Source organism: Myotis davidii, unplaced genomic scaffold (assembly GCF_000327345.1).
Source record: "Myotis davidii unplaced genomic scaffold, ASM32734v1 scaffold1717, whole genome shotgun sequence".
NCBI classification, from domain to species: Eukaryota; Metazoa; Chordata; class Mammalia; order Chiroptera; family Vespertilionidae; genus Myotis; species Myotis davidii.
Window position 1 is genome coordinate 183448 of NW_006287955.1, and position 6760 is coordinate 190207.

A 6760-nucleotide genomic window follows, 5' to 3' on the forward strand; every position below is an offset into this window, starting at 1 on the left:
CTCCCCCCACACGAGTTATTAATCCGTCTCCTTGTCTGTTTGCCTCTTGACAGCAGAAAAGAGAAACAACAGAATTAAACCAAACGCACGACCCAGACATCAAACTCTAAAGTGTACGCTCTGCAGATAGAGGGTGCGGGGGGTGGAGGAGGCCCGTGGGATGGAGCTGATCCTCTAATGAGCCCCAGCCTGGCTCCTGGGCGGGGCCTTCTCCCGAAACGAGGCTGCAGCAGGCAGGGCGGAGGCAGCGCAGCGGGGATGGCAGGTGCGCGCCTTGAGCTGTGGAGGGAGGTGTGAACGGGAGACCCCCTCGGCCTCCTTGTCCTTCCCTGTCTGTATGTTTGTTTATCTTGTTGATTTTGGGGAGGAAGGGAGAGGGAGACAGAAACATCAATGAGAGAGTCGTTGATCAGCTGCCTCCTGCACGGCCCTCATGGGGGATCGAGGAGCCCGCACCAGGCCTGTGCCCTTGCCTGGGAATCGAACTGTGACCTCCTCCTTGTCCTTTTTTTTTAAAATATATTTTATTTTTTACAGAGAGGAAGGAGAGGGATAGAGAGTTAGAAACATCGACCAGCTGCCTCCTGCACGCTTCCACTGGGGATGTGCCCGCAACCAAGGTACATGCCCTTGACCGGAATCGAACCTGGGACCCTTCAGTCCGCAGGCCGACACTCTATCCACTGAGCCACACCGGCCAGGGCCTCCTTGTCCTTTCCTGATGGTGGCTCTGGGGGCCTGGCTTCTCTTTTGGAGCCCTGGCCGCAGGGAGTGGCCAGCTCCCAGGAAGGCGCGTTTGAGAACAGAGGCCTGACCCAGGCCAGGGTGGGACGTCTGGTCTCATTCCAGGCAACTTGGGCTTGAGCTGTCACTCACCGCTGTGTGACCCTGGGCCTCAGCATGCCCATCCTTGACATGGGCTCCTGGTCCGTGGCCGGCTCCAGGCCTGAGCGCCAGCGCCACCGACAGCGCCACAGCTGCTGCTCTCCAGGCGGGGCAGGCACCCAGCATCCTTCAGGGTCCCCTGTGCCCTCCTCCACCGGGCACAGACCCCAGGCCTGGAGCCGTGCCACCTGGCCGTCTGTGAGGGCCCGGGAGGGAGGATAGTTGCTGGGGATGGTCTCTGTGCGGGTTCCCTGTGCAGGTGGCGGAGGCAGAGACCCTGCCGCCTCACACCTGTGCGAGTTCCTGGCCAGGCCAACTCCTTGGTCTCCACCTGGGGGTGGGGGTGGGGGTGCGGGGAGGGGGTCAGCTGCTGCCACAGGGCCATCACGAGGTCTCATTAGGAACTGGGGCCTCCGCCTGGGGGGGCCTTGCCGTGGGCTCCAGGGCCGGCGTGGTGGCATGGGAGATGCACCCACAGAGCCTGGTTCTCCTCGGAGGATTCAGTCCCCCCTTCCCATCGTCCGAGGGGCAGTCTGTGCCCCTTCCGCCCGCTGCCAGTGGCTCCGCTGCAGTCGGCTCCCACACGCGTGGTCGGGCCCCTGCCCCTCTCCGCATGACTCTTCGCTGTCTGTCACCCCAGCTGCGCTGGTGACGCCATCTGGGCGGCGGACTGTCACCCTACTCTTTGGGGGTGCCTGGCCCCTCCCTCCTTCTGCCCCCTCCTGCGTGTATTTGGGAGCCGCCCTGGGAGCGTGTCTGTTGCAGTTGCCTGGATTCGGGGTCAGTTTTCTGAGGGCTGACACCTCTCGATCCGGGTCCTTTCGTCCATGAACACAGTATCTCCCGGCTTGTTTCCGTCCGTGGCGACGTGCTAAATACACTTAGACAGCCCGGCTGGCGCGGCTCAGTGTCTGAGCGTCGACCTGTGACCCAGGAGGTCACGGTCCTAGTCCTGGTCAGGGCCCAGGCCCAGGTTGTGGGCTGGATCCCCAGTGTGGGGTGTGCAGGAGGCAGCCGATCAATGATCCTCTCATCCTTGATCTTTCTATCTCTCCCCCTCCCTTTCTCTCTGAAATCAACACAAATATTTTTTAAAAAATTCTTTAAAAAAATAAATGCACTTGGACAACTTGCTCCAGCAATAGCTTCCCAGTTATTGCTCCAGCAATAGCTTCCCAGTCTTTTTAAAGGCTCCCTCCTCAGTGTAGACGTATGTCCATAAACGGCCGCTGGGCCCACAACCGCAGCGGCCGGCGGTGGGACAGGTGTGACTGCTGCAAAGGGAGCGCTCGGGCCGCCACGCCTTGGAGTGTCTTGTCTGCCCTCGCCTAGGCCTCCCCTCAGCTTCCCTCTGAGGAGACCCTGTCACCCACAGCAGTGCTGCTCTCCCCTCGGCTCCGCCTGCCGCAGACAAGCCCCCGTCCTGGCCACGGAGGGTGCCCTCCCCTCGGGTGGCCCACCCTGCCAGTGCCAGCACACGTGGGCCTCTGGCAGCGCCTGGGGACAGGCCTCGAGGTGGCAGGGACCCCACGGCCCATCCCAGAGGCGGCGGAGAGCTTTCTGCGCCCGTGCCCGTCCTCAGGAAGAGTGAGTACGGGTCAGCGCAGAGCTCTGCAGCTTCCCTGCAGCGGAACGTGCCGATGCGATAACCCAGCATGTGTCACCCGCTCGGAACACGGGGTGTTTTTGATGCGAGCGCTTAGAAACAATCCATTCCACACCCATCTACCCAAACGCGCTGATTTTGAATAATTCTTTGAAACGGAGTCTAAATATATACAAAGCAACGTTTCTGAAATGTCACGGATTCTGAGGACATTTGCATGAGAAGCAGCTTCTGAGGACACGGTAGGGGCGGGAGGTTCCACAGGGACGAGGGTCCCGTGGGTCAGAGGGACGACACCCAGTGCCCACGTGCCCACCCAGCCCCTCCGGGAGCCCTGGGGAGTCCCTGCCTTCTCCGAACTGCCGGGACCTCGGGGACCTCAGGGAGCAGGGCCTGGGTGCCCACAGGGCCCGGCAGACGTGGGAGGGGAGCTCCCTGTCCCCCCTCCCCTCCCTTCTCTCTGCCCCTCCTCCCTGAGCCTCCCCAGGAGCCCTGCCACGGGACACAGCCCAGGCCCCTGGTCTCTGCTTCACCCTTGGTGAGAAGGTGCGTCCCACTGGCGGGGCCTGTGCCGCTGCTGGTCCTGGCGGCCGGGCCCAGAAGGCTGCTGGAAGCTGTGCCTTGTGGCCGGAGGCAGCTCTGTCTGCGGTGAGCAGGGAGGTGCCCCCTCCGCGTGCCCCAGGCTGTCCCTGAGGAAAGGGAGTTCCTGGGAGAACAGCCTGGTCCCGGAGGAAAGCACCAGGGCTCAGGGCAGAGCGACTCCCTTGTGCCTCTGTCTGGCGCTGTGCAGAGCGGGCCGAGCTTCTCCCAGGCCTGGGTCACCCCCTGCCCGCCCTCCCGCCCACTGGCTGTCCCCGGAGGACACCCTGCACGCTGTCTCAGTGGAAGGGGACCAGGTGGAGGGGCACCTGCGTGGGGGCCCTTGGACTGACAGCCCAGTGTCCGTCCTTCCTCACCGCGGACACGGAGCCCATGAGGCCTGAGGGCGGCGTGTGCCCGGCCCTTCCCTGGACCCCGCTGCTGGTCATCCTGTTTCCATCGAGCCTCGCCAAGTTCAGGGCGGCACTCGGCCGAATGTTGCCCTGTCTTCAAGAGCCTAGTGGGAGAGGGGCAGGAGCAGAGTGGGCGATGGGCGGGCTTTGCACCGAGGGAAGCAGGGGCCTGTGGGAGCCCAGTGCAGGGGGAGCATCAGGGAGGGCATCCTGGAGGCAGTACCGCTGGATTTGGTTTTGGAGAATGAGGGAGAGTTCTCTGAGTGAAAGTGCCCAGGCTGAGGGAGGAGCTTGTGCAGGGGCCCCACAGAGCTGGGAGGCTAGGCAGCCTCCTGGGACCTCCTGGGGCCTCCTGGGGTCTCCTGGGGCCTCGTGGGGCCTGGTGGGACCTCCTGGGACCTTGTGGGGTCTCCTGGGGCCTCCTCGGGCCTCGTGGGGTCTGGTGGGACCTCGTGGGGTCTCCTGGGGCCTCCTCGGGCCTCATGGGGTCTGGTGGGACCTCGTGGGGCCTTGTGGGACCTCCTGGGACCTCCTGGGGTCTCCTGAGGCCTCCTCGGGCCCCGTGGAGCCTGGTGGGGCCTCCTGGGACTTCCTGGGACCAACTGGGGCGGCAGGAAGCAGTGGGTCTGGGGCTCAGAAGGTGGAGCTCTTTCCCAGCCGGTGGATCAGCTTGACAGCGACTGCACGAGGCCCCGACCGGCACGATGACACTAATTGGGCCCCAATCGGGAGCGTAATTTGGGTTAATTGGCTCCCCACCAGCCTCCTGCGTGAGGGGCTGTCATTTCAGACAATCAGTCACAGCAGATGCTGGGGCACCCAGGGTATGGGAGCGAGGGGCAGGCGGAGCGCCCTTCCTGGGGGCAGGGTAGGGCTGACGACCCCCCGCCCCACTGGCCTCGGCCCGCTCTGCCCCCCTCCCCACAGATGGGGTGGCTGGGACGGGGGCATCGGTGGCCTCACGGCTCTGGGTCCGGGAGTCTGGGATCAGGCTGTCGCAGGGTTGGCCCCTGAGGCCACTGGTCCAGGCCCTGACCTTGGTCCCCACATCTGCTCTCCCTGTGTCCCTGTGCCCAAGCGTCCCCCTCTCCTAAGGACGCCAGGCAGATGGGGTCCGGGCCCACCCTAGGGACCCGCTATGGCGGGATCCCCTCTGTGAAGGCCCGTCAACAAGGAAGTCCCATCCGGGGCCCTGCGGGTTGGGACTCCCCGGGAATCTGGGAGACACAGCCAATGCTGATGCCTGTCTCTCGGGTCAGCGTTTGCTGTCCCCGCAGCTCTCTGTCCCCACCCGCCAGCCCAGGGGTGAGGGCTTGATGTGGACATGGGTGCGTCCATCCATCCACCCATCCATCCATCCATCCTTATATCTGTCCATCCTTACATCTGTCCATCCATCTGTCCATCCTTACACCCGTCCATCCTTATATGCATCCATCCTTACATCTGTCCATCCATCCATCCATCCATCCATCCATCCATCCATCCACTCATCCACCCATCCTTAACATCCATCCGTCTGTCCATCCATCCGTCCATTTATCCGTCCAGTGGCCCCGCCTGGGTCCCGGGCTTCCTGCCTTCAGAAATGAGCTCCAGAAAGTGAGGGAGCTGTTCATAGGAAAGCACCCGTGCTCTCAGGGAGTCTCCCCACGCCTTCCCAGAAAGTCCCCAATGTGGTCCGTGCGTTTCCATCGGCCCTGGTGCAGGCTGTGTCCAGGGCGGCCACCTGCTCCCCAGCTTGGGAAGGGGCTCCCACTCACTGGGCTCCTGGTGGAGTGAGGTGTGGCCTCTGCCTCCTGATGCTGGGGCTGCCCTGAGCCCTGAGATGAGGTGGGGGAGGCAGGTGCTCTTTGCCCTGCCCGGGAGCCCCCTCTGGTGGGGGTGGGGGTGGGGGTGGGTGCAGATGCCGGGCCTGGAGTGGGAGGCTGTGGGAGGGGCGCTGCCTGGTGACAGGAGGGAGCTGGCAGGGCTGGGGCTCCGAGCACCCCATCAAAGGCCTGTCACCGCCTCCACCATATGTCCCAGCTGAGCATCTGGCAGCCCAGGCCCTGCCTGTCATCGCTCGCCCTCCTCTTCCCCTTGAAGTCACTGCAGAGGCCCAGTGGGACCTCCGTCCCCCACATCCCCTCTGGGTGACCTGCCCGGCTTCTCATAGGGTCACCCTCCAGCCGGCCCTGCGGCTCCCGGCTCCCCCCTGTTCAGCCTGGGGTGGGGGTGGCGGATGGACAGGAGGTCCAGGAGCGACAGGCCTGAGTGGGTCACACACCCAAGCAGGAGCCTGCCCTGCCAGCGCGAGGCCGACCCCGTCCCAGGGAGGATGAGCTGGTCAGGCAGGGCCGCGTGGGCAGGGCCCTGACAGATGGCGAGCGCGGGCCAGTGTGGTCCTGTCAGCTGGGCTCTGCCGGGCCACGCTGATGGGGAGCGGGGCAGCGGCCTGGGTCACGGTCAGGCCTCGGTGCCGGACGGTGTGCAGCCCGATCCCGTGACCCGGTTGCTGTGTTTCTGTGGGTGCAGCAGGCTACTCGGGGCTCGGTTTGCCTCTGTCTTTGTTTAGGGAACGGGGTGTGCAGGAGGGTGGACACCTCAGGGCACCCTGTCTGTAGGGGGGAGGGGATGAGAGCAAGCCTTGCTGCTGGGTTCCAGTCCTGCTCTCTTGCTAGCTGGTGGGCTTAGGCCCGTCTCTCTCTCTCTCTCAAAAATATATTTTTATTGATTTTATAGAGGAAGGGAGAGGGAGAGAGAGAAAGATCAAGGATGAGAGAGAAGCATGAATCGGCTGCCTCCTGCACACCCCACACTGGGGATGGAGCCCACAACCCAGGTCTGTGCCCCGACGGGAATCGAACCCTGACCTCCTGGTTCATAGGGTGACGCTCAGCCCCTGAGCCACGCAGACGGGGCTTGGGCCAGTCTCTTCATTGCTCTGAGCTCTCACCTGCAGACGGGTGTCCCCAGGACCCGCCCCCCAGGGCGGGGGGAGGGTGCCGTGAGCAAATCCAATAGCCCGGGGGCCCAGCAGCTGTCAAGGGTTGGGGAAGGCCGCCCCCTGGTGGCGCGGCCACAGTTGTGGACTGGCCCCAGGGACAGAACCCAGGCCCCCAGGCTGCACATGGATGGCGGGTGCTGTCCTGGGTCCTGAAGGGCTCAGGCTCACAGTGGCCTTGAGCCCCTCCCTGCCAGGAGGGCTGTGGACTCCTGACTGCTCCCCCCGCCCGCCCCCCGTCCCCACTGTGAGCTCCTAGGTGGAGCTGATCCCTTCTGGCCGCCCCCCTTG

General features: G+C 64.2%; 1 protein-coding gene across 1 annotated transcript in view; it reads left to right on the plus strand.

The window, feature by feature from the left end:
* TSNARE1 (t-SNARE domain containing 1) overlaps nt 1-6760 on the plus strand; it is a 63812-nt gene that overhangs the window by 21319 nt on the left and 35733 nt on the right. The gene's annotated exons all lie outside the window — the stretch shown is intronic.